Raw genomic sequence first — 27,288 nt, forward strand, 5'->3', positions numbered from 1 at the left:
TATTGTGGTAACGAGCACGGTAACTAGTTATTATGCCAAAATCAGGACCGCGTTAATCGTTACTAGGATTAAGATAGGGTTGTTATTCATTACTTTGTGTGGTGGCTATCGGCTATCCACAGATTCAGTAACATTAGCAAGTGGTGAAGGCCAGCAGGTGGGTGAGGAAAGGGGACGCAGGAGGAGCAGAGACCCGAGGCGGCCACGGGTCCGAGTGCCAGGTGAACTGAACTTCAGGTAAGAAGTTATGACCTGCAGTCTATCTGGGTCAGATATAAACCAAGTTTAGGTGGAGTTTATTTTCGTTATGCTGACTTTTCCGTAATGGGTACTAGCTAGCATGACAGAGTTTCTATACAGCTGGGTGGTGCTATGATGTTACTGATGTTGAACTTTATTTTGTTCATAAGGTTAATTATTAGAGTTTCCAACCGTCCCATAAAAAACAGAATCGTCTCGTATTCAGAGAAAATATTATGTGTTTCGTATTGAGGTGAAAAGGAACAGTTTGTCCCGTAATTCAGCTACAATGAAAAAAGACACAAAGCTGGAGTTATTCTGTGTCTTTGCTGCACAGCTGCCTCTTCTTCTCTCATTCTCTCCCCTCTCTCCTGTTTCTACTTCAATCATGAAACTGATCAATGATCAGCTGATCAGCTTTTCTCTCGCCCACTTTGTGCCAGAAAGAGGAAACCAGCGGATGTCGCGCTAAACAACAGCAGCATGTTTAAGCTTGGTCAGCTGTTGTTAGAATTTATTTGATATTCATTCCTAGTATCAGCTGATGTTTGCTGGAGCCACAGCTGTAAAAGCTGCTGGTCATGATATCAGTTTGTATATGTGGTGAGAGGGAAACATGAAGATGAAACCAGGAGATGTCCTTACTGAATCATCAGAGCTGAACAGGTGATGGAGAAACAGGTTTACCTTTTAGGTGACATGAATGAGTTGAAGGGAAGTTATGAACTGTTTCTGAGAGACAAATAACCCCAGGATTCTTTTTTATGTAGCTGACAGCTGGTAACTGTGCAGGTGTGGGTCTAGCAAAGTGTTGCCAGGGGGGCCAGGTAGGGAATTAACAGGGAGAGGGGGGCACAAAGAAATACTTCCTTATTCTCATTTAAAAGCTTTTAAAAAATAATTATCTGAATCTTACAACAAACGATCGATAGATTGATACATATGTAACATGAAAACAGTGTGCATCGCTGTCACAACAGCGTTTGTTTTCATTCAAAGGCTTTATGATTTTTCCTATAATAGTGGGCCGGTCTCTAGTCAAAACGCCCGGGCTTATTTTTTGTCCCAGTCCAGCCCTGTGTGCAGCTCATCTGCAGTCTGGTGTTACCTACATCTTCCTATTCGGAAGGCAGAATTTCCGAGTTCTGAGTACAATCAAAGCACCACGACTGCAGTTTTTGTGTTGGATGTAAAAAGCGCACATGACGCTGTGATGTAGGCTAAAATCATGGCGGCGGTCAACGACGGTCGAGGCATGGGATTTCTCTCGTGGAAATATGCACATTATTTTTTCCTTTCTATTGGTAGAAAGGAAAAAATAATGTGGCCTTGTCTAACCCCCACAAAGACAAGGCCACATTCCTGTCCTGCCAGAAGAGAAGAGAAATTTCAGAGTCTTCATGCAGTTCAACCACACCTGTCATATTCCATATGACAGGGGTCTCAAACTCCAGTCCTCAAGAGCCGGTGTCATGAAACTTCTCCATGTGTCCCTGGTGCAACACACCTGAATACAATTAGTAGGTCATTAGCAAGAGTATAGAACTTGACTGCTGAGGTGGCAACCCCTAACTAGGGGTGGGTTTTTATAATCGATTCATCAATTAAAATCGATTCTGGCTTGGATAACGTAAAATCGATTCATTAAAATCCTGAATCGATTTTTTAATATAAATTTATTTTGTCCGAAATGCCAGAATCTCTGGTGACATCTCACAAAATTTCAAGAACCACCAAACAGTAAATGAGAGCAGGTACAGGGATTCTGCACATAGACTTAAACACACAGCGCGACCCGCGGATCAGAATCAGTTAGATGTCGCCTTTCTCACAGTCGGGGCTGAAAGCCGACAGCTCGCTGATCCGGGTCCGCGCTTTGTGTTCACGCCCTTTATGCGCTGATTCTAAAGCTGTTAGTTTGATCTCTCTCCAAACAATATTGACCGAACCAGCAGCAGAAGAAGATCCAAACGCTTCACATAAACATCGTCATGAATTCACTCTTTTACTGTTTTGCTTCCATTGCAATGCGCAGCTCTCTCTCTCTCCCTCTCTCCCTCTCTCCCTCCCCCCCGTCCCCCCCTTCTCTCTCGAACAGTTTCGCTTTCTTCATTATTCGCTTGCTTGTTACACAAGTCTACTGTTGCTTACAGCGCTGTCAGCCGGTGTTTTTTTCCCTTTTACATTCTTCCGAAAAGAAAACCTCATTTCTGCTGTTCAATACTGAACAAATTGAAACTTTTTAAAATTATTCAAAATGCAAAATGCTTAGCCGTGTGTCTAATAAAACCGCTGTAACGTAAGAGGTAATGTTGATTAATTAATGGTTTTGTTTCATTTTTGATCTACTGCAGAATATTTTTATAAAATCCCAGGCCAGGAAAATCACCTACATGTTTTTCTGTGTTTTATCTTCAGCTACTTTGACACAAAGGCATCTGCTGTGATGCTCACACCTTGGATAAAGTCTTGAGAGTGTCAGCTTCCTTTTTATAGATACAAAAATATGTAAATGTCCTGATCTGAATTATATCTCTGACTGTCAAAATTTCCCAGATTTAAATCGAATTGAATCGAATTAAATCGAATCGTGGATCGAATCGATTCGGGACCTTGTGAATCGGAATTGAATCGATTCTAGAAATCAGTGACGATACCCAGCCCTACCCCTAACCCCACTCAAGTAAATTTAAGTAAATGTATGTATTTGGAAACATCCATCCATCCATCCATCTTCAACCGCTTATCCGAGGCCGGGTCGCGGGGGCAGCAGCCTAAGCAAAGAGGCCCAGACTTCCCTCTCCCCAGCCACCTCCTCCAGCTTATCCGGGGGAATACCAAGGCGTTCCCAGGCCAGCCGAGAGATATAATCTCTCCAGGGTGTCCTGGGTCTTCCCCGGGGCCTCCTCCCGGTGGGACATGCCTGGAACACCTCACCCAGGAGGCGCCCAGGGGGCATCGTTGTCAGATGCCCGAACCACCTCAGCTGGCTCCTATTTGGAAACATATACTTCTAAAATAGTTTTATTGCACCATGTTCATTCACTCATGAGCTGCTGTAACATGAATGAAATGGCTGAATTGCCACCTCAGCATGCAGTCAAGTTCTTTAGTCTTGCTAATGACCTACTAGGTGTATTGCAACAGGGACACATGGAAAAGTTGCAGGACAGCGGCCCTCGAGGACTGGAGTTTGAGACCCCTGCCGTATGGTGTTCATGCAGTTTTCTACCCCACAGTTACAGCATGTCTGACTGCCTGTTCAGCATGTGCAAAAATATATGATGAGTTTAAGTATGTGATGACAAAGGCCTTCCATTATGGTGTTTGTCATCACATGTCACAGACATCTGGATGATCATTTGGAATAAACTAAAAACTAAAAACTTGTTACTTCATCTTTTATCTTTATTATTATTATTTTTCTTATTTTACATTTTACATTGTTAGGCATTAGGTTTATTTATAGTAGTCCTTTCCAACTTCTTTCCTTCTTCCATGTTACTGTGGCAGCTTGTCAGCATCTATTTGGGGTTGGGAGTGGAACAGAAAGTAAGGAAATCCAAAGTGCCATTAAAACCAGGAGAGGTTCTTATATTTCAGAAGAAGGGATTAATTCAAAAGAAATGACCTCAATGCCATATTTTATTTAGGAACCCTAGAGAGCACTTTGCAAAATAACACATTCTTATAATTTCACCCTCAGATGAGCCAAGCTACGACTGTCAGGGAAGGTGATGTAGGTACAGAGCATATGAGAGTGGTTAAGTTTGTCTCTTGTCTAGATGAAGGCTCAAGAGAGATCAATGGCAAGGCGTAGAGATTCAGTATCTTCAGTCTTCAGTGGACACTCCATTTCTGGCACAAAACACCTGTAAAAGATGGTCGATTTAGGAGGTGACCCGACAACTTCAGCCTGTCAAACATAGTAATGGAGTAGTGTGTTAAAAAAAAAACTAATTAAGCATGCAATCAGTACCCTAAGAATTATTATGGTAGTTAAACACAGTGACAGTCACATAACACTTCAAACAGAGGTGATCCAGTAATGCTGCACTAATGAATTAGACTAACTATTCACTTTAGCTAAAGTTATTAAGTTAGCTAAAGAGTTGGGATGCTGTGTAAGACATAAATAAAGCTAAAACACAAAGGTTTGGGCACCGTTTTGCATGTTTCCCTACTGTAGGGGTCTCTGCAAGCATACAGAAGGGGTACTCTGAGAGGGTACAAGATGACAACTGTCGATCATATTTGTTTGTCAAAGCTGAATTCAGGAGAAGGGTCTGGCTGCAGCCACTGTGGAGCTCCACAGTAGCCGGAAGCACGTGACCTCCACACTAGCCGTAAACACGCATGGATACCGTGGAAGTCTTGCAAGTTGATCATAAAGGTTGGTTAAGTCTTTCTTAAATAAATTTGCCGTTAGTGATTTTATAATTCTAGGAATCGTCTAGTTTTCTTACAATGATCATGTTGCCACTTATTTAGCGTTACAACAACATTCCTCCTTATTTTAATGTTTTTTCATCGTGCTCCATGGCAGAGAAACACACAAATATGCTTTTTACTGGGCCTGGTTTAAGTAAGAGAGCTGGATTAATGGCTTCTGTGGGCGAGAAGAAGCAAAAAACACATTTTGCATTAGAGTATGATTTATTGTTGGCGTCAGAGATGCAAAATAACAAATACTTCAATACTGTACTTAAGTAGAATTTTCTGGTATCTTTACTGCTGTACTTTTTTGTGCCTACTGTATACTTCTTTATACTTCTACTTCTCACATTTTAGCACGCGTATCTGTACTTTGTAATCCGTACATTTGTAAATCAGCCCCCCGCACGCGTGCTTTGGACGCAAGATTACTTCAAAATTTTGTACATAAATTATATTTTAGACCCTGTACTTCTTGCTTCGACTTGACTAAAAAGTCGAGTCAGTGCTTTCTAAACAGAGGTATCTAAACTGTAGTAAGGAACGTGTGTACTTGTGACACCTTTGGTTAGCGTCAACACTGTAAATTTCGTCACAAACAGATTTATATATTTATCAATACTTCTATTCGTTATTCTTTTCTGTACAGCTTTTTTATTGCCCAGATTTTAGTTAGCCCCTGTTCAATTGACTGTTATATGTCAATAGAAACATGTCTCACAAATTAAAGTGTCTTGTAAAATATTTGTGGGGTTTTTTTTTTCAAGAATTTTTTTCCCAAATCTATTACATGCCAACTGTAAATTGTTATTTCTGCTAAATCCTTAACTTAAATGGTGTTTATCTGTTTCTCTCTCTGTTTTAGATGCACACATCAATCTGGAATTCGGGCTTAAAGCCAGAATTGCAGGAATGCAACACGTGTTGCAGAGGACTCTTTCACTGCCCTCTGTGCCCCACTTTCAGCCCTACTGTCAGGGCAAAGATTGAGGAGCATCTAAGTGTGCATATAAAAAAATGCTTTGCCTTTCAAAGGTATGTTTGTATTAAATATACTTTATAGTTATAAATATGCACTTTTTTAAGCACTTCTGCAGTATCTTTGTTGACTTAAAAGTTGCTGTTGATATTGTACTGTTCATCTGCAACAAAAATAGTGTTTTTATAAAATATATTTTTATTTACTTTTCACCACTTTCCTTGACATAAGTTTTGTGATCCATACCATTTTGCTTTCATTATTGAGGTTGGCTTGGATGTTTTTGTTAACATGTACAATCTGATTGTTAGACAAATTGATTGCATTCTATACAACTACATTTAAATTACATCTGTTTGTTTGTTTGTTTTTTTCTCTTACAGATAAAATGATATGCCGGTGCAGGCTGCCTTGTAGGACAACAGGACACTTTCACTGCCCTGTCTGTAAGATTACAATCATACGGCGTGGGGATATGGCAAGGCATTTATTGTCTTGTCAGCATTCTTCAATACCAAGTCAGCCACCATTATCAGGACTGCTCCCCGCTGAACTCTCCGAGGAGACCCGTATTCCTCCGGCAGTACTCTTCGAGGAGCCCCGTTTCCCCCCCAAGGTTTTGTCTTCGGTATCTGAACCATTTTCTGAGTCTTTGTTAGAACATTCATTGGCTCTACCCTCTGTGTTCAATAAAACTACAGCTGATGGAAAGTCCATGAAAATGACATGCCCTCACTGTGGCCTTACTTTTCATAGCTCTGGCAAGCTATTTGCACACTGGAGAGAGGAAGCCAAAGCTGTGCTTGAAGGACAACACGTGCCCATTTTCAGACTGAAAAAGCGCAAGTTCCAGGAAGTCAGTCAGGTCAGTATTCACTTTAAACAGTAGTGTAATTACATGGTTAGTGAAATTTGAATAACTGTTAAAAAACTGTTCTGCAACAGAGAAATAACTATGTTTTCATCCCCATTTGCCTGACACAGGAGCCAGCAGTTGTTGAAGATCTGCGTCCTGCTGTGCAGTGGGTTGTCCAAAATAAGGCACTTTTCTGTGGACACGTAACAATGCCCAAATATCTGTCCTTAAATCAAGGGGACCAGCAGAGGGTCTTAATAGACATGTCAGAGGAAGAAGATACTGGAGCAAGGGACTTGTTCCTCTTTGTTTTCCAGTTTGCAGAGGACATGGAGCTCTTTTTGAAAGCATGTGCTGATGAGCAGGGGCTAAGGGTCAGTGCTATGTTTGACATGTAATGGACAAATGAAGGCACTGGCTGTGTTTGTTTGTTTAATATGTTGTTGTTGTTGTTTTTTTGTTTTGTTTTTTGCGTAGTACAAAATTCCAATTAAACTTATTTCAAAATGTTGTTCACTTTATTCTGTGTCCATACTTATAATAAAGGATTACAGTGTAACAGCATTAAATGTAAATGTAACAGCATTTTTTTTAAACTTGTAATTTCAAAATAAAAAGCTTATTGTTGATATTAACAGTAAAGAATTGCAATCAATAATATTTTTATACGTTTTAAACATTAACACTCTGGGCTCTATCCTGGCCATCTGTGGACACTTCACTTATTCTTTTTTTTGACTACTGCACTGCAGTGGACCAAAAGAATGACACGGGTTTGATCTTAAGGATCTAATAGTTGTGTGTGTTGTGCATGACATTGCCACACAAATATGTATTTGCAAGATAGAGTAGAATAAATTATGATGCATGAAATATTACATAGGCTGCAGTGAATTTCTGTTGATACAGCCTATTGAGCTTTGAGTTTCCCAGTCAAACTTAGCTTTGAAGCACATGCTAAAAACACTTTTACTCTTGTACATTTCATAACAAGACACCATAGCCAAAATATTAACAAAATATATATTATTAAAAAATTCAAAGCTGCAGCACATACAGCAACAAACACCGTTAGTAAATGTGTCCTGGAGTTTATGCAGGTGCAGAAAGTGCTGCTGCTGTAAGTAAGCCTAACAGCTTCCAGATCAATTATTTTTCTGGAAAGATGGTGGGAAGGGCATCACTGCTCATTTCTACAGTCTCCCAGATCTTGGAATACAATCCTTTTGTACCATGAAACCACTTCGCAGTACTAGGAGTCCACTAAAACCTATAAAGAGAGTGATCCCGGAAGAAATGGGGCACACACTAGTGACCTCAACAATTGCAAGACAGCCTTTTCCCCGATGCTCAGATACAATTTTGATTTTGATGAAAAGGACTGGTGCTATTTTAAAGAGTCACGTCGGCAAAAGTAGATAAATGTTTTAAGAAATATACATTTTATAGCATTTTGTGAACATACACAAAAAGTGGCCATTTTTGGCAACAAACAAGCTGAGAGAGAGTTTTATATTTTTTGCTCTCCTTGAACAAAAATAATAGTGCATAATAATCAATGTTGATGTTAATCAATTAGATGTCCCAGACACTACTATTAATAATACAGCAGCCCCTCGTTTATCGCTGGTGTTACGTTCAAAAAATAACCCGCGGTAGGTGAAATCCATGAAGTAGCCAACTTTATTTTTTACAATTATTATAGATGTTAAGACTGTGAAACCCCTCACTACATGCTTTATACACTTTTCTCAGACAGGCATGAACATTTTCACACTTTTCTCTTTTGTTTAAACACTCTTAGAGTTCAAACCTTCGTAGAAACATAAGTCCGGATTATGGAATGAAACCTAAAGGTGCATTTGAGGGTGCAAAACGTTTCGTCGGCATTGTTGTGTTTGTTTGGGAGAAAACTTACAAACATAGAGTACAGCACTTCAGAGTTACATTGCTAGCGATCGAAGATTTATGTAAATTCGACAAGCTAAACGCATTCTGTACTGTACAGCAGGAGTCCCCAACCTTTTTGCACCACAGACCACTTTAATGTCAGACAATATTTTCAGGGAACGACCTTTAAGGTGTCGCAGATAAATACAACAAAAGAATTAAAAAAAGAAACTGTGGTATTTTGTAAATATAATAATAAACGTGACTTCAGCTGTGCGCCAGCAACAATGACAGTGACATCCTCCTCTCTGCTTCTTAACGGTCTCTGGTCGCTATGGTAACGCGTAAATAGTTCTTTCAAAATAAGACACACAACTACAACCATACATTTCACACCGGAGGATCAACTCTCGCGGAACGGTACCAAAAGACTCACGGACCGGGACCGGTCCGTGGGCCTATTAGGGACCGCTCCTGTACGGGAGACACTGGACTAGATTGATTGACAATGGTCTACAGCAATCAGAACGCACAACACGATGTACTGTAAAAAAAATAATAAATCAGCGAAACAGCAAGTGTCACTTTTGGCCACGAACAATTTAGGGGATGGTGAATTTTTTTGAACAAACCCAGAGTGTTTAAAAAAAAACCCACTTAAAACCATTTTTATTTCTCAGCAGCATCAATAGTAACAAAAACGCAATTTAGTTTTCGCTGTCATAGTCGATTTAACTGAAGTTACATGTTTGCGGTTACTGTGGAGGTCACGTGTTTCCGGTTACTGTGGAGCTCCACAGTGGCTGCAGCCAGGTGCTCTTGGAATTCAGGGCAAACTACGCTAAATTAACGTTTTTAGCTAGCAGCTACAATAAGCATAAAAGTTACCGTACGGCTATCATTTGTTAACATGACGCTTGTTCTTATACATGTAATACATTTATTACCAACCTGAGAGTTTATCCGCTGGTCATTCGACATGACGAATGACTTCTGAAGTCTTAATTCAGCTCAAGACGCTGTAGATTCCCGTCAGTAACACTTTCGGTCCGCTAGTAAAATGTAGTTCTATTAATCTGAGCTCGATCACTCTTGAACCGGAACCGGATGTAAGTTCCAAAAAACTGAATTTTGGAACTGAAATTGAATTGTAGAACTGAAACTGAATGGTGAGAAGTGAATCTGAAATTATTCGAGAGCTAAATTTTCAAAGGATAAAATACGGTTTCAACGCAAATTAATTCATTTTCAAAATATAAAATTCAATTTCAATTTAGTGATGATCATTTTCAAACCAATAAATTGAATTTCAAATTAGGATAATTCATATTCAGTTTTTAAAAGCATTTATTCAAGTTACAATTCAGATTCAATCTGAGCAATTCAAATTCAAATTTAACTTATTCAAATTCAGTTTCTGATGGCACAGATTTCTGCCCATATCACCTTCTGTTTGGCACTGAACCATAATGTACAGAAGGTGCTTTAGTTTTTCTTTGGATTTGATATTAATTTATACATGAAGTTTGAGTGAAAATGAATCATTACTGAATGAAAGTAGCAGTCATATTTTCTTACCATGTCAAGCACACAGGAGAATGGACTCCGCCTGGGCAGTTGAGTGGAATAGCGTTCAAAAGGCCTTGGATAGTCTTGGCTTAAGTTTTGAAAGATCTCCGTATCAGGGATGATGTCTTCAGGAGAAACTGATGTTTGCATGATATTTCCCAGAAAGAAGATGCTGTGAAGCATCTGTTTGCACAAAAATATATCATTTTCCATGCTGTATAAAAATGGTGTGTTCAAAACACGCTGACAGTACCATTCATTATGTCCCCATCAGATAAAGTACCTCATCAATCAATGTTGTAGTGTCTTGTTGAATCGTGGTCTTCAGTTTCAGCATTTCCTCAATCATTATCAAACTGTTTTTCTTAAAATTATATGCTTCAGTGTCTTCACATTCTCTTTTAAAATGATGAACAACAGTTAATTTTTTTAGAGTTAAATAAAAAAAGTATAATGCTCTGATAAACTTTTAAGACCAGTTAATAGATACCTGCTGTCTTCCATAGAAGTCTAAAGCAATAAGGAAGAAAACAACACATTACCAAATTAAACATTTCAGTGATAACCCAAAAAGATATTGAAGATATTTGTTTTAAAAAATAAAATAAAATTGAAAACTGCATAAAAGCAGAAACTCACCATTGCAAGTGCACAGTAAATGAAACTGGAAGTGTAGCTCTCCCACTTCAGTCAAACTATTCCTGCCTACATACTTTGACGTGACACGTCACATTACATAGTTGCTCTGGGTGCATTCTTGTGCAACATGTGGCAGGATAAACAAATGAATGCACACACAAATGTGCCAGTTGCTAAGCAGAGGAGTTACTTTTGTTTTGTGAATAGAGCTTGAATGAATTACCATTTAAGGGCTCTGATCTTGCACAACAGAAGATTTGCATTTCAATTAAAAATTGTAATGCAGTGACAAAGTTTTTAAATAAGTTGACTTCAGCATTTGCCCACTATGGCAGTCTGAAACAATGAAAAACTAGATGATGCAATTGCTGAAAAAATTGTGGTGGGATTGTCTGTTGATCGGTGTTTGGAGGTAAACAGAATGGTTATAAAAGCTGAAGGAATGTTACAGCACTAACGGCAGTGATAACTGCAAAAAGTTCAAAAAATGTAATTAAAGTCTTTCATCTTAGAAATAATGTATTGTGGCTCAGACAAGGAGGAGACAGAGGTGTCGTTTGGTCTTGCTTCCCGCGAGTTAGCCCGGGAGCACAGCCGTTTATTAGCATTCAACAGAAACACAACAACAACAACAAAAAGGCGCTCTCTCCACCCAGAAACACACAGTCGCAGAGAGACAGCGTCACCTGTAACCATGGCAACATAACCTGCGGCCTGGAACAACAGAACATAGCTGTCCCACCCCAAACAACCCTTACCCACTACAGTATGCTGATAAACTCCTATAACACATTGATAGCTTATATTGTACAATTTACAACATGTGATGTATATTGGTCGTCCATTATAATAATGAGGGCCTTAAATTTGAAAATCTGACACATGAACAGTCCCTGCTGTTAATCAGCTGTTGTCTGGTGACAACAGCTGATTAAACAGAAGCTATTTTAAATTGTGGTTGTCAGCTTTAATACTTCACGCTATGATAAATAGGCTCCCAATTTTAGTATGACACAAACTGACTGAAAAATATATATATATATATTTTGTTTCCTACACTAAAATCAGTGTCAATACTCAAAATCACATGACAGTCAGGGACACTGACAAAGAAATAGATATGTTTTCAAATCAAAGATTTATCTTTCAGGTAAATGGTTGAATATGATTAAAGAACCACGCTTGAAATGAACAAATTTTCAGTTTAGCTAAACCACCATTAAGTGCATCCACCCGATTTAATTTTTTATTTATACAGAACCTTTCCAGTTGCTGCAGCTTGTTGTCTGATTTCTGTTATTTGCCTTAGAAAATGCAAATTAAACCCTCACAAAGGTTAAAACAACAAATATAACTTTTACAGTTGGGTATTAATTTTTTATGCAAAAACGGAATTATACTATGGAGTCCTCCATTCACCTAGGTCAGCTTAGCACAAAGAGTAGAAGTCACCAAAACAGAACCTAATGGTACACAATAAGTAAAACAAATGGAAAAGGACTTACACTTAAAAATGTATGTAATAATTACTGTAAATAACTGAAATTTCAACCGTAAATGACCATCAAAAAGAGTAAATATTTGTAATGGGTATGCTAAATTACTGCAAATTGACAAATGATAAATTGCCTTTATTTTTACACTGCTAATGTGCTGAAAATACACTATTTTACAGTAATGCGGCACATTATCTTTGAAAACAACATAAAAAATTTGTAACATTATTTGCAATTAATCACCTTACAATTTGAGTGCTCTGGAATGCACACAGTCTTTGCAGACTACTAAGGATCAGACATCCTATCAATATGCAATCAATTATATAACTCTAATCATTAATGAGTATATGTTTCTAAGCATAAATGACAATCCAACAATATAACTCTGACCACAACTTTTAAAAACTTTCAAACTTCTGCTTTCTGCTGTGTTTCAGATATTCCAGGATGCTGGATTTCCTTTCTGCCACCAGCTTCTTATACTCTTCATCCAACCTCTTGCCCAAATCGCTCATGCTCGTGTCTGCCCGATTCTCCCTGGGCTACACACAACAGACAATAACATAATTTAGTGACAGTGTTTACAGATGATCATCTTTATTAACGAACAAGTCCAGTAAACAAATTTAACTTCTCACCATGTCTTTAAAGGCCTCTCCCCTGTAATAAACCGTGGAGCCTGGATACTCCATTCCCTCGTCACTTAACTGCTTCATGCTTGAAGCCACCAGATGCAGCTCCTCTTCATCATAGGCATATACCTGTTGGTCCTCACAGGTCATCAGAACGAGCTGCTCACATGGGAACGAGATGCCTTCGACCACACCAATAACCTGCATGGTTACAACCTTCGGAAGGTAGAATTTCCCCCAACCGTTCACCACAAGAAAATTATCTTTGTAAACGGTGTCCTCAAGCCTTGCTTTCCTCAATGTGGCACCAGCCGGCTTCTTTAAGGGGAAACGCTCACCTTTATTTGCAGATACAATCTGTGAAACACCTGCTGGGGAGTCATCCTCACCTGCAACATATGGCAACACATGCAGTTTCTTTAAGGATGGAAAATAATTATTTCAGCCTTCCTTTTACATGAGACAGAGATGATTGTACTGTACTTTTTTCTCTTTTGACAGGTGGGACATGAGACACAACAGGAAGGTTATGTTTCAACCTGAAATACAAAAGAGATTGTGATTGTTATAAAGTTTATAAGAACATTTTTCCTTTTACAATCCATTGTCATCCTTTCTCTCGTGCTCCTGTAGCCCAGTCAGTCAGCCTCACTGTATGGAGCTTAATGCCAAATAATTACTGTTATGTCTATCCTCCTGAAGTCATAGCATCACAGTAATTTGTTTTGTATGTTCAGAAGCTTTGTGCTTGGGATATAAGTTGCCATTTCTGCACTGAACCATCTACAATCCTGAGTCCATACATCCTGTGAGTGTTTGGTTCAAGGGTTCAGTCTACAGTCAGAGTCGGGTCCTCATCTTCAGTCACAACAGTGGTTGTTACTGTCTGTCAATGTTTCTGAATTATTTAAGTATATTTCCTAGAAGTATTTGTTTCATTTCACTCCTGTGCATCTCTTCTCCCTCTGTGTGAAAGGCAGTCTTCAATAAGAGGTTAAGTCAGTGTACAGATGTGCTCCATATTCCTTGATTCAATCGGAAATTTCACTTTTCAGTTAATCCAGCTCATTACAGGTTATGTCCATGATGCTTGGATTTCATATCACACTCATGCTAATTTACAATCAACAATCAACTGGTGGGGGAGGCTGTTACATCTTGCAGGAGGTCTCCTCTCCAGGAACTCACTCTGCAGGAGGGGGAGATATTGCAATCCCCCCTGGCTTCTGCTCCGCGGCTGCTGAGCGACCCCTCATCTGGGACTCTCCTCAGCTCTTTCCGGGATAGTGGCGCGGCTGCCCCTCCGTTGGTCTTCCTTGGTCTCCTTTGCTCTGGGGGCCTCTGGATGTCTGGAGCCTTGATCTCCTCCATACCTGCTTCATGCCCTGGAGGACGGGGCTGTGGCTCCCCACACCCTCTAGCAGATCATTGCATGAAGGAACCTTTTAAATACAAGCGCGTCCATGCTCACAGGTGTACACACGGGTGCTCACACACAAACTACACCCTTTTTGGCTCCTACCTCAAAGCACACTGTGTGCTGTCGATCTTACGTGCTGCACAATAATGTTTAATATTTAGTATTTACTGTTATATTCACATAGGTCATCGCGATGATGTTGTTTATTATATTGCTCTTTTTTTTTGCTTGTTTTCTCTTTTTTCTTTCTCAACAGGTGATCGAGGTGATTGATATATGTATTTTTTGTCAGACAATAATTCTGATGGCAAAAGAACCAAATGGGACAGGAAAAAAAAAATTTACAATCAACAATAATTATTTGTTACTTTCTTTTGTTTTGTTTAAACATCATAAACTCCAGTTTACTTGTGCTGCAGATCAAGTACCATAAGTACACATCTCTAATCCTCACTACATACATAAATCCACAGGTCAGAAAAATTACATGACGATTAACACCATACTCATGACAAAACACAAAAACCTCACAGCTGGAAACATAAACAGAGCTGAAGTTTAATCTGACAAATCAGGTGTGTACAGCCTAAATATCAGAAAACTGCTTCTTACCTGTGACGCTTTACAGATGGAGCCATTCTGATTTTCTGTCACCTAAAAAATTAAATTACATCATTAAAAGCAGTGGTGGATAAATATTTGAAAACTTTATTGGTTCACTAAGACCACAGTGAAATAATATAACAAGCTTTTCTGCCTATTTATATCACTGAAAAACTTTCAGCCAATCAAATAGAGTTACTTTTCTGTTGTTTGCATCTATGTGGCTTTGCGTCTCCAATAGAAACACAATCACATACAAAAACAAACACACAAACAAACAAAAAAAGCAAACACTAAAATGTAAACCATCAAGACAACTGAGCTTAAAGTTGGGAACTGCAAATGGTCAACAGAACAACAAAGTAAAATAAATCCCAAATCAAGTCCCAAAATAATAATTACATAGGCTGCAACAATGGAACCCATATTCCCATAAAACGTCCCTCCACCCCAGATGCTGAGGAACAGGAAATAGCAAGAACTGCTTTTCCAGTGATTTCCAAGATCTATACATGGTCCCGGATTTTTTTAAACTCATCACTGACTGCTCAGTTTGAGAGAGGAAATCATAATACATTATTGCTTGGTGACAGTGGGTATCCTGTAAGGATTTTTTTGTTTACACCATACTTCCACCTAATTACACCTGTGTGCACTTTGGGTCTGGTGGAGCGCATGTTTGCGGCAGAGATAAAACTGGACGCACCTGCAAGTGCCAGCAGCCGGTGCGGAAACCTGTGGCGAGGAGAAGTCGCAGGCTGACTGACGATGTGGACGCTTCTTACTATGAAGACAGAAATAACAGAGGGTGCACTAAACTAAACGGTCATGTTTTACTAGTTTTACATGGGTTTGCTTTCATATTAGAGCCAGTTTTTATTCAATCTTTTCTGCACAGTATTTTAAAAATATGCATGTATATATCATAAGTAAGTCAATATAAAATATATTTTAAAACATTTTAGTAAAATCTAAATTTAATAAATCTGAATCTTTTTTACATTTTTTGTTTGCCACCTGTACACATGATTTCTGTTGTGCATATTGTGAAATGTCAAATGAACTACAAGACCCAAAGTGTAGCTTCTGTTTTCTTGTTCAATCTCGCATGCGACCACGCTGAGTGTTTACAAAAGTAAAGAAAAAAACTCTAGCTCTGGATTTTCATAGAAGAGATGTATCCAACAGTTTTTACACGAGCAGCCAACACGAATTTGAAATAAAGGCATAATTAAATAAAACCCTTGCTCACTACTGTTTAACAAACAAGTAAAAGTTGCTGGTTACCACAGCCGAAGAATCATAGCTTTTGCTGCTTTGACCGATATAACGATATATTTCGCACAGTTATGCTCGAGAATGTGACGCAGAAGCTTTTTAGCTGGCTGCCATGAGCTTATTTTACATTTATTTTGGTTTGACAGAAAGGAATCCAAAAGGGGGAAACAATATGAAGATATTGGACAAAATTACCAATTGTTTTTTTAAACATACCATAAAGAATCACAACCAAAGTCCCGCGTGTGCACTGCTCAGAAAAGACAACTTTAGTTCAGGTAAGTCCTGCTCTGTTTCATCAACATCATCAACAACATGGCTCAGCTCTCACCATGTGTCTCCCACTTTTCTTACAAATGTTAACATTTGTAAAAGTTAAAAATATGTGTTTGACCTCAATTGATATTCGCCACAAAGTTATAGAGGACACGAGCATCATTATTGTTGTTACAAATAGGTAATAGAAATCTGAAAGCAAAAATTTTGTGATCAAAATAATTATTTACTCAAGTTTATTAAATAAATAAAAGACAATAGTTACCACAACAGTAGAACTGTGGGCTTGGCAGTCATCTTGGAAAAGGATACCTAAGCCTGCTGTGCAGCTTTTATTCACTGCAGCCACTCCCATTTAGACAACCTTCGTCAGTGTTTGTATATACAGAGCCAGTATAATAAATAAATATTTAGCACAATCAGTATAAAATCCTGAAAGCTACAAAACATGGGATGGTTCATTTACAAACACAAGTTTCACTCTTTTTTGTTGAAAAAATCAAATTGTTACACACTTAAATTTACAAAAAAACCAAAAATGTTAGAAATCTGTACTGTCATGAACAAAAATGTAAACCTGATTGAGGTCCAAAATATAATTGACTGTTTTGGACTACTTTTGATTTTACATTTGTATTTCACCTTCAAATAGTTTTATTTTAATATTTTCAGCTTGCCTTGCTTGGTATCATTCTTTTCAGCTCAACCTCATTACATAAAAACATAAAATCCTAGTAGTAGGGAAACTTTGTTACTGTAAAAACCACAGACATGTTTAGTAAATTATGCTCAACATGTAAATTGTAAATTCTGAAAACTTATGCACAAATTTTGTAAACAGACTTATATACAACTATTTATCTAAAAATGCAGCCAATGTATCTGGCTTTGTTTGTTTGTTTGTTTGTACACCCATTTAAAAATACTATGATAACTAAAATGAGAGAACAATCTATTGTCAAAAGGGAGAAAGGTTGGGTGAGCCCAGGCCTCAGGAGGGTAGCCAAGCTAGTGTAACACACCCAAAGAAAGATTCTAGGTCTACCATGTTACACTAGTGTTCAAGAAAGTGAGAAGGACAACCCAACCATTGGAGTGATCTGGAGGTGAGTGACGGGCAGGAGGGCAGGTAGATGTGGGCTCCGTGAATGTTTCCAGAGAAGATAGCCATCGGAGCCTTTTCAGGTGAGCAGTCTGGAAAAACCATTGTTGAAGTGACGGCAGGTGAAATGAGTAATGGTCCTGAATTTCGTAGTGGAGAGCACTAGAGTAAAATTCAAGTGTGCACCAAGTTCGGACTGGGCCTCAAATTACTGATTTAATGTATGTATAAAAGAAAATACAGAATGTCTCATTGTTAATGTTGGATTCTGTTGGATTCTGGATTGTTAAGACCAGTGTAAGCTAGTCACCCAACTTAAACATGGAACGTCTACTTAAATAAATGTTGGCCTATTCTTTGATTTTAAAAAAAGGCAGAAAGAACAGACTGCTGGGTGAGTTAAACTTGCTCACATCAGCAGAGAGAGAACAGCCTTGCACTGTAAAAACATCTTGATAAAAAAATAAAACCGCTCTAAATGTTTAAGAGTTTTGCGTAGCCTTGTTTTGGCCATCACAACCCTCAGGGAGCTTTGAAGGAATGTCCTTTCATGGTTCCCTGAAGGTTACAGATTGTTGGGTTATGTGAATAAAACAGAGAACTTAGATGTATTAGGAGCAGCTGGTTGTTAGGGAGCCTCTGCTCATGTTAGGCAGACAGAGTGCTGAAGTGTTGCTGCCCTCTGCTGGACTGTGTGTTGTATTCAAAAGTCTAAAATTAAGATACCCATGTAATCCCTACGTACTATTAAAGTGCGTCAAGATTGAAAAATGCTACTCATGATGCTGAAACAGTTTCCTCCTGTGAAAAGAACAACTCAGTCTCCAGATGAGAATACGTTTGACTCTCTCTGATCATGCCCACTCTCACTTTCCATCAGGGTCTTTATTAAATCAGTCACCTCGATCACTAATCCACAACCACCAAGTATCCACCTGGTTATAAAAAAACTATTTTGATTGTGGAGGGAAAGTTTATTATTCGTGGCTTTCATGGATGAAAGGTTTTCTGTTTCCCTTGTTTCCCACATATTTTTTGCACAATTCCTCAGTGGTTATGACCGATGTATATTCTGTTCTTTCCTCAAGAGCGACTCTTTTTGCCAACTGATCTTCATCTGCACTGCCATGAACAAATACATGCAAACATTGGAAGCCAAACAAAAACCACCTTATGAATAAACTGACCAAAACTATTTATCAAAATGAGGTCGGACATGAATGTAACTTCCTTTATTGTTGTCATTACTGTTGCTGAGTCACTGCATGTGTCCGAGTAGTCATGCTTATTGTTCTCCACCTAACACATCTCTGCTGTAAATACTGATATATTGTCAGAAATTCAGCATATGCCTTTTTAATTCATAAATAATTACCCCAAATTCCACGTTTCCATAAATCTATCAGTACTTCTCATTGTGATTGATTTCCATCTGTTATGTGTATCGCTACTGGCTTCTGGATCTGAGGGTAGCTGTTCAACAGACAGGAAGAGATTACAGTGCATTACAGTGAATAACAGTCATTTCATTTAGTTCGTTTAGTTTGGTTGTTGTGGTTCTCAAGGGTTTCCAGCACTGATCTTGAATAAAGTTAGCTCGAAATATTTTACTTTGACCTTTTTATTTCATGCACCATTTCAAACCAAGCTTATAACATTAAAGAATCAAAAACAGATTAACAAAGTAAAACTAAGCCCCTCTACTCTTGAACAATATCATTTTTTCCCCTCCCAAGTAGTGAGTGAGTTGCTGATCTGTATAAAGCCATACATCCACTGTCGGTAATATTTTAGGTCTTTGCTTGTTATATCATCATGATTCACTCTGTTTACCCTGAATGCAACATCTGCCTCACATCAAACAACACTTTTCCTTCTAGTTTGCACTTCTTGATGTTCTTTTTTCTAAACATATTCTGACATTTTCAAGATTTCTGTAAGGGAACATATGAAACGGTTAAAAACTATGCTGGTCTTTCAACTACAAGGTTTCTTACAACAACATCAGCCAAGACAGGAGTGTTGCAAGGATCTTAAAACATTGAGGGTTTAGCCCAGCCCCGAATTCTTTTGGATTTTCACTTTATTATTTTTACAGAGAAAATAATCTAAAATGTCATACATTATGCCTTACCTCAAGGTTGAAGTCAGAAAAGGATACTAAAAGAAACAATCAGTGCAATTTGATTAGCTCTTGTTGGTTCCTATTTTTTATTTTAAACAGAAGGAGTCAAATGAAGACTTCCCTTTGTGCAAGTGAGCTTTGACATTTGTAACTTTGAATCTAAACACTATATAGTACTGATAGATTACTACTCAAAATTTATTTACATGGATGAACTGAAACACCACCGTAGTCGTAGTGTCATTGAACGACTGAAAGCCCAGTTTAGTAGACATGGCATCCCGTGGACAGATGATCCAAAGTACACTGCAGAAGAGTTCAAAAGCTTTTGTGAGAAATATGGTATCTCACATCAAACTTCATCACCTCACACGATTCACGCTAATGGAGATGCTCAGACGGTGAAGAAACTGTGGAACAAAACAGTAGACAATCATTTAGCGTTGCTGGATTACCGTACCACCCCCCCTCAAATCAGTTGCTTTGTCACCTGCTCATCCACTGATGTGCCTGCAGCTAAAAAGCTTCTTGTTCCAAAAGCATACTGACAAGGTCAACCAGCTGCTACTACTAAAAGTTAGCATACTGTGGGTGCATGAATCAAAGCTCTGTTTCTGCTAGGGCTACACCTCCCTTTATTTAGCTACATTTGCACCAATCCAGAGTCCAGTGGCTGACACCACAACAGATACATGTATACTTTGGAAGCATCTCTGTGCGATCACAGCATATTTAATAGCCCAACAGCCCAACGACTGTAACTGGCAGTGAAAAGCACAACATGTTTGTAGTTCCAATGTTGATAAAACCTCAACGTGTCAAACTTAAAATGTGCAATCCTGCTTAGTGGGTTTAAAATGGACTTGTATGGTTTGGAGGTAATTTACTACAGGGATGTTCAGCCTGCAGCTGACCAGCCCTGATCGTATAAATACAGCAGACAAAGTGGAACAAGTATCCATGAGGGTGAAATGGTGGTTTTCCTGTCTGAAATCTAAAAAAGTATGACCATAAAGTTTTCAAAAGGAAGGTACTATCATCAGAATAATGATGAGAGTTCGAATCATTATTTAAGGAGTTGGAGCAGGTGGACAATCAGTCAATCAGTGCCACCTAAAGGCATGAACTGACAAGTAATTCACCACAGTATTTACATGATCATATCTTACCACAAGAGGTCAGTAAAGGGATTAAAAAAAACCAACAACAGTCAAATTAGTTCCCAGAGCTTAAAAATGTTTTGGAAACTTGTTGCCTCAAAAAACAAACAAACAAACAAACAAAAAAACAGTACTGAGTACTCACTCTACATCCTGACTCAGGAGAGTGAGAATAGAACAAAAGATTAAAAAAGGAAAACAACACACAAACAAACAACTAGTCACCACTTAAGTTGTTAAGCTCCCCTATTTGAAACCACAACCTTTGGCTGTGTTATGTCTTTGTTGGAAATCTTCTGTTTAATCAAAAACATTTTTAATTCAGTGTCTTTTACTGTTGCATGTCATCCATACTCTGACGGATTTTGCCCCCTTTCAACAACTTTGTGAATAAAAATGTACAGGCACAAAGTCTGGTCAAAGTGTTCGTGCTTAACACGGTGCTGATCCTAACTCAGTAAGCTGTTGTGGAAATAACAAAAAAAAGTAAATAGTGCACAGCCTTTTTGTTACCCACTGATCACCGGTTACAAGTTGACTTCTTAAATTAACCTGTTTTTATTAATATTTCAAACATCTTGTATCTGCTTTTGTCTCATCTCTCGTGCAGATTTCAGACAGGAGAATCACCATTTTACCCTCATTCTTGCTCCACTTCATTTGCTGTATTTGCTTTAAAAGCTTCGCCTCAGTGCCGTGACCCGGATTCGAACCGGGGTTGCTGTGGCCACAACGCAGAGTACAAACCACTATACGATCACGGCCGGTCAGCTACAGGCTGAACGTTCATGTAGTTGATCACCAATCCACAGGAGTCAATTTTAAACCCACGAAGCAGGACTGTACATGTTAAGATTCACACGTTTAGGTCGTATCAACAATGGAACTACAAACATGTTGTGCTTTTCACTGCCAGTTACAGTCTGGATGTTGCGTTTTTTCTTATTCCACCATAAAAGCCTGGAATCTGCATGTAACAGCTGACCTGTACGATGTGCAGAAGAACACCAAAATGTATTTACAGTCAGACCACGAGACGTCTTAGTGTTAATGCAGATACTGTTACTGTGCCATGTGAGTAAATGAGTGCATCATTGACACAGATTTGAGGATCTATATGAAGAAGAAAAAGCACAATACAGACTGTAAGTGCAACAAAAAGTCCAGGTCCCTGTGTTCTGCAGGGCAGTTTCTGCTCTCTGTTCAGCAGCTTCTTCTTTGTGCAGATACTCCGGTCTGGAAAGTTGAGGAGATCTTTTGGAGAGAATCCTGCTGACAGAAGGGATTAGTGTACTCACCAGTGTCACCTGATCTCTGACATCACCACAAGGAGACCCCTGCATTGAGCATTTACACTGGTGTATGATAAATAAAGATGTGGACTTTTACACCAGAGATGTGTCTTTCAGTCCACCTGCTCCCACTGCTTATGAAACATATGTGTAATTTAAAAATGATTGAAACTGTAATCATTATTCTGATAGTACAAAGACAACAGACAGGGCTGGACTGGCCATCAGGCATACCGGGCATTTGCTCAGTGGGCCGCTCGTGATTTTTCGTTTTTATGGGCCGATGGGGGTTTGTTTCTTTTCTTTTTTTAACGGTGTAAATGAATGGTGGTGGATTGGCCAGTTGGTCATGAATGACTCTGGGCTGGACCAATTACAGCCGAGGAGGTTGGACTTTAAAGTTGAGGTGAAAAGGAACGTGATTTGTCCAGTACTACTTCACGTGCTAGAAAGTTGCTAATTCAATCATGAAACTGATCAATGATCAGCTGATCGGCTTTTCTCTCTGTGCCAGAAAGAGGAAACCGGCGGAGGTCGCGCTAAACAACAGCAGCACGTTTAAGGTGGATCAGCTGTTGTTAGGATTTATTTAATATTACTTTCAGGGGCGGATCTAGCAAAGTTTTGCCAGGGGGGGCCATGTAGGGCATTACCAGGGAAGGGGGGGCCACAAAGAAATACTTTTATTTCTTATTCTCATTTAAAAATGTCTAGCTTTTAATAAATAATTATCTGAATCTTACAACCAAAGTTTTCATCTAATGTAAAATGTATAGAAATCCATTATTGTATTCAGTAAATATTAAGTCTAGTATATACCCTAGTAAGTTATATTATTCTTTCCTTTGGGAAGGTACCATCTGTGCAGTCTGCAATTCTGTTGAAGAAAGATGTTGAATCTATTTAATTACTTGAGAATAATAATCGATTTCTATGCATTTGTTTTATATGTGCATTAAATTAAAATCGGTTTTGTCAATTAAGCATCTTGAGGCAGAGGGTACGGGAGTGGTTCCCTATTTTTCTTCTTTTCTTTTTGTGCTAGGAGTTGGCAACCCTATTAGTTAGGTATATGTAATTATAAATTAGGTTGTTTTATATTTTTGCTGAGAACTGTTTAGAATACCAGAATAGGGAGGATGGTGTAGGTTTAAGTTTATTATAAAGGCTTTATGGCTTTTCCTTTAATACCATGGTGGGCCAGTCACTAGTCAAAATGCCCGGGCTGATTTTTTGTCCCACTCCAGCCCTGGTTGGTAGTTATATACAGTCTGTATAAGTGTGGTTAATATAATATAATAAACATTTGTAAGGAGATGACAGTTACTGTGAATTTACAGCAGTCACACAGTGATTAGTAATAAACAGAGCCAGTGAGAGTGAGTGCATTTAAGAAAGTGAGTGATTCAGGTGTGTCAGTTGGTTTGTCATCTGTTTTTGAGTGTGGGGGAGAGTTAGAATTTCTTGGTTTTAAAGCTAAGTTAGAAATATTTATAATGTAATTTCCAAAACTTGCATATGATCTGTAATTTGTTGCAGATCTACTGACTGTCACGTAGCATCTGGAGCAGTCTCAAATGGAGGTCAGTCCACTACTGCCACCTGTGGCCAAGTGCCATAGCCTACTACTAGATTAACTCTTGACACATCTGCAGTAGAGGCTGAGTGGCTGCACTTACATCTGGATCATTCAAATCGACCCACAAACATGTTGAAAGATACGATGCCAGCAATGTGGATTGTCAGGACTAAAACCAGTCATTAAGCAAAGACAACAGGGATCATTTGTTTCTGTTTATTTAGCATGCACAACATTTGTAGTCGCCTTCCGTACAGGGGATGTCCACGCACAGTGTGTGGTACCACCTTCCGCAGAAGGTGCATTCAATCTGTAAGAAAAATTAGATTGTCACAGTCATGCATCTAAAGTCAGGCTGTTGAGTGAAGCAACTAAACATGTTTAAATGTGCAGATACTGCAGATTTCTGTCCAAAAGTCTATGGATCACTCAATGTTTCCATGCATCCCTTAGTTGCTTCAGTGTCTTTAAAGTGCAGAGGCACACAGGTTACCTCAACTATAATTTTTCTGTTGGTGCATCAAACTGACATGTCACCCAGCAATATTGAAGTAACCCATTCAGAGTGCTTCAGGCTCTGGTATTGATTTGGTTATTTTACACACTCATCGGTTTCTGCACCTGAACTTCTCTCACCACAGGCATGGCATAGCTGGGAAAGGTCTTTGAAAACATATGCCAGAATGAGGATATACATATAAATGCGGACTATACTGACAGAATGTGTTGTGAGAACACTGATCAAATATTAATGTATCATATATTTGTGAAATAGGTATTTATTTTGTTTTTGCTGTGAAATGATATACACAAAAGGAGTGGGGATTTGTAAAACTTCAAGTTTTAAGGTGAAAATACACAATTGCATGTCATGTAGTTGAAGGTTTTTTTTTTGTTTTTGAAAGAACGGAAAACACTTAAAGTTCCAGATGTATTGTGCATGAAATGAATTCAAACGTGGCAATAGAGCCAGGTGCAGATGTGTGTCAAAGTTAATCTGGCTGTAGGCTAGGCTATTTGCTGTTTTGTCGGTAGCGGCTCCTGAAAAGCAAGTCTACCACACATCTGTTTGACCAACGCCAGTTGATCTGCAACGCCAGTTAATCTGGAACACCGTTATCGTCACTCCCAAAACTCCGAACTTTCAACACGGGCTGAAAGACTCAGCGTGGCTGCAGCTTGTTGTTATGTCAGCTTAAATCAGTCATGTGATTTGGAGGTGCAGCGTGTCCGTGGACCCCAGAGGGTTAGTAACATATTAATTAACATATTAATTGCTTGGAAAATAAACTCATCCTGAAGATCAAGAATTCCCATCATGGAGAAGAAGAAAGCTGGATGCCAGAATCGCGGGTGCCTTGAAGGATGTTAGTCGTCTAACAGAGGCACAGAAGGGCATCATGAGATACGGGTCCTGGATGATGTAACAAAACAAAAACAAAAAAAGTCAACAGCAGAGGTTGAACGATTTAATGATTTAATTGATTGATTGATTGATTGATTGATTGATTGATTGATTGATTGATTGATTGATTGATTGATTGATTGATTGATAATACTTTATTCATCCCGAGGGAAATTGGGTTAAGGCTGCCAGCCGTGCCAGCGCCATCTTACCCTCCGACCCGTGTTGTCCGACCATACATACATTACACAAAACATCACATGGGGAAGACAGGTCAGAGAGGTATAACAATGGAAAATGCACCACATGAGGAAAGATAAGGAGAAAAAAATAACTCCCCCCAGACTGAGCTCCAACAGGGAGATCAGTTTGAGAACAGAAAAAAAAACACCTCCATTTGGTCTCCAAAGTCCCATTCAGGGTTTATTCTTAGCTGCATGCAAGAGTGGAAGAACAAATTTTCCCCCAGTGGCCCTAATCCTCTTCCATAGGACCGCCCTTCTTCATTCCACCAACCTTATTTAAACCCAGCAAAAACTGCAGTTAGACTCATATCTCCACGTAGTCCTTTGCTCCGTGTAAATCAGGTAGTCCTCTGGATTTGTCCTCGGTTTTGTGTGTGTATAGTTTTACTTTCCTTTGTCTTTGCGTCTTGCTTTGACTTTCTCGCACACAGCAAGTAAAGCGTTTTATGTGTGTATCACTTTTGAATAATGTGTTCTTGTGAATAAAGTAGGTTGTACTCTCATATAAGCGAGCAGAGAGTCGCTGTTGACAAGTTTCTGAAACGGGCTGCACCGTGTCCAGTGTCTTAGCTTCAGTGGGTGGGGCAGCTCCGGCTGTTGTTTCTGTATGTATGCACTCTCCTAAAAAAGTCACTTTTTCTTGATGCTTTAATCTAAAGTCTTTTGTTGTGTTTCCTGTATGTAACGCTGTAGCAGTTTAACGGTTGTTTGCATGTTACAGGAAAACACGATCAGCTATGTCCGCCGTCAGCAGCTCAAACACAGCCTTTGCCTTGGAGCGGTTCCACACTCTGAGCCAGACAAACCCTGCTGGGAACGTCTTGGTCTCTCCTCTGAGCATCAGCTCAACCCTGGCCATGGTCTACCTGGGAGCTAAAGGAGACACTGCAGCTCAGATGGCTCAGGTCAGCTCACTGTTACTTGTTACCTGCACCACCATCAGTTGATCAGCCAGCATGATCCCTGTGCAACTTCAAGCCCTCGTTGCGTTTTAAAAGCAGTTATGGAAGCGTTGAGCTGCCACCCAGGCAAAAGAAAAATCGAGCCATATCACATTATAATGTCAAAACTTCATTGTTCTAACAATATACCATCATGTAAGTACAATATACTTATTCTGAAGAATATGTGAGATTTGTTGGAGTTAATGCTACTCCAAAAGCACTCACAACAAGAGAGGTTGAAGAAGCCTCTGCTACAGACTCAGAATTAACAGAAGTGCGAAGAGCTATTGAAAACGGACACTTTGAAAAATGCAAAACATGTGCACCCATTGCAAATGAACTGTGTGTCATCGGCTACATAGTTTTGCGGGGAACTCGCATTGTATTGCCAGAAAACCTCAGAGCTCAAGCACTTTCACTAGCTCATGAAGGACATTTAGGAATTGTTGGAACCAAACAGCATCTCAGAAGAAAAGTTTGGTGGCCAGGGATGGACAAAGCTGCAGAAAAATTTTGTAAAGCTTGTCACGGGTGTCAAATAGTAGCCAGACCAGATCCACCTGAACCACTGAGAAACACACTTTTACCGGATGGACCATGGCGAGATGTGGCGGTAGACTTACTGGGACCGCTACCTTCAAACCACTCAATACTTGTACTGATAGATTACTACAGTCGGTACTATGAGTATGATGTAATGTCATCTACAACTGCTGAAAAAGTCATTGACTCCGTGTCTGCTAAATATTTAGCAGACACGGGCTACCAGTTACCATCAAATCTGATAACGGCCCACAGTTCAAATCTGAGCTGTTCAGAGAATATTGTGAAACTAATGGAATCAAACATATAAGAACTACACCAAAATGGGCTCAAGCAAATGGAGAAGTGGAACGGCAAAATGCATCATTGATGAAAAGAATCAGGATTGCACCAGCCGAAGGACTTGTAACAGTGTATCGCAGCATTGAACATCCAACCACAGGCAAAAGTCCAGCAGAACTCCTGTTCAACTGCAAAATGAGAGGAAAGTTACAGAACATCAGTGAGGCAAAAACAACGGAATTGGACGTGCGTGACAGAGACGCTGAACAGAAAGGAAAATCTTTCTGCTGATGAAC

General features: G+C 39.2%; 1 long non-coding RNA gene across 1 annotated transcript; it reads left to right on the forward strand.

Moving 5' to 3' along the window:
- The first annotated feature begins 5,536 nt into the window (after positions 1-5,536).
- LOC145423743 (uncharacterized) lies at positions 5,537-7,399 on the forward strand. The gene is made up of 4 exons (XR_013904784.1): positions 5,537-5,709; positions 6,037-6,281; positions 6,410-6,518; positions 6,638-7,399. It is a non-coding gene; the product is annotated as an uncharacterized LOC145423743 (long non-coding RNA).
- The last annotated feature ends 19,889 nt before the right edge of the window (positions 7,400-27,288 follow it).

The sequence above is a fragment of the Astatotilapia calliptera genome, chromosome 22 (assembly GCF_964374335.1).
Source record: "Astatotilapia calliptera chromosome 22, fAstCal68.1, whole genome shotgun sequence".
NCBI classification, from domain to species: Eukaryota; Metazoa; Chordata; class Actinopteri; order Cichliformes; family Cichlidae; genus Astatotilapia; species Astatotilapia calliptera.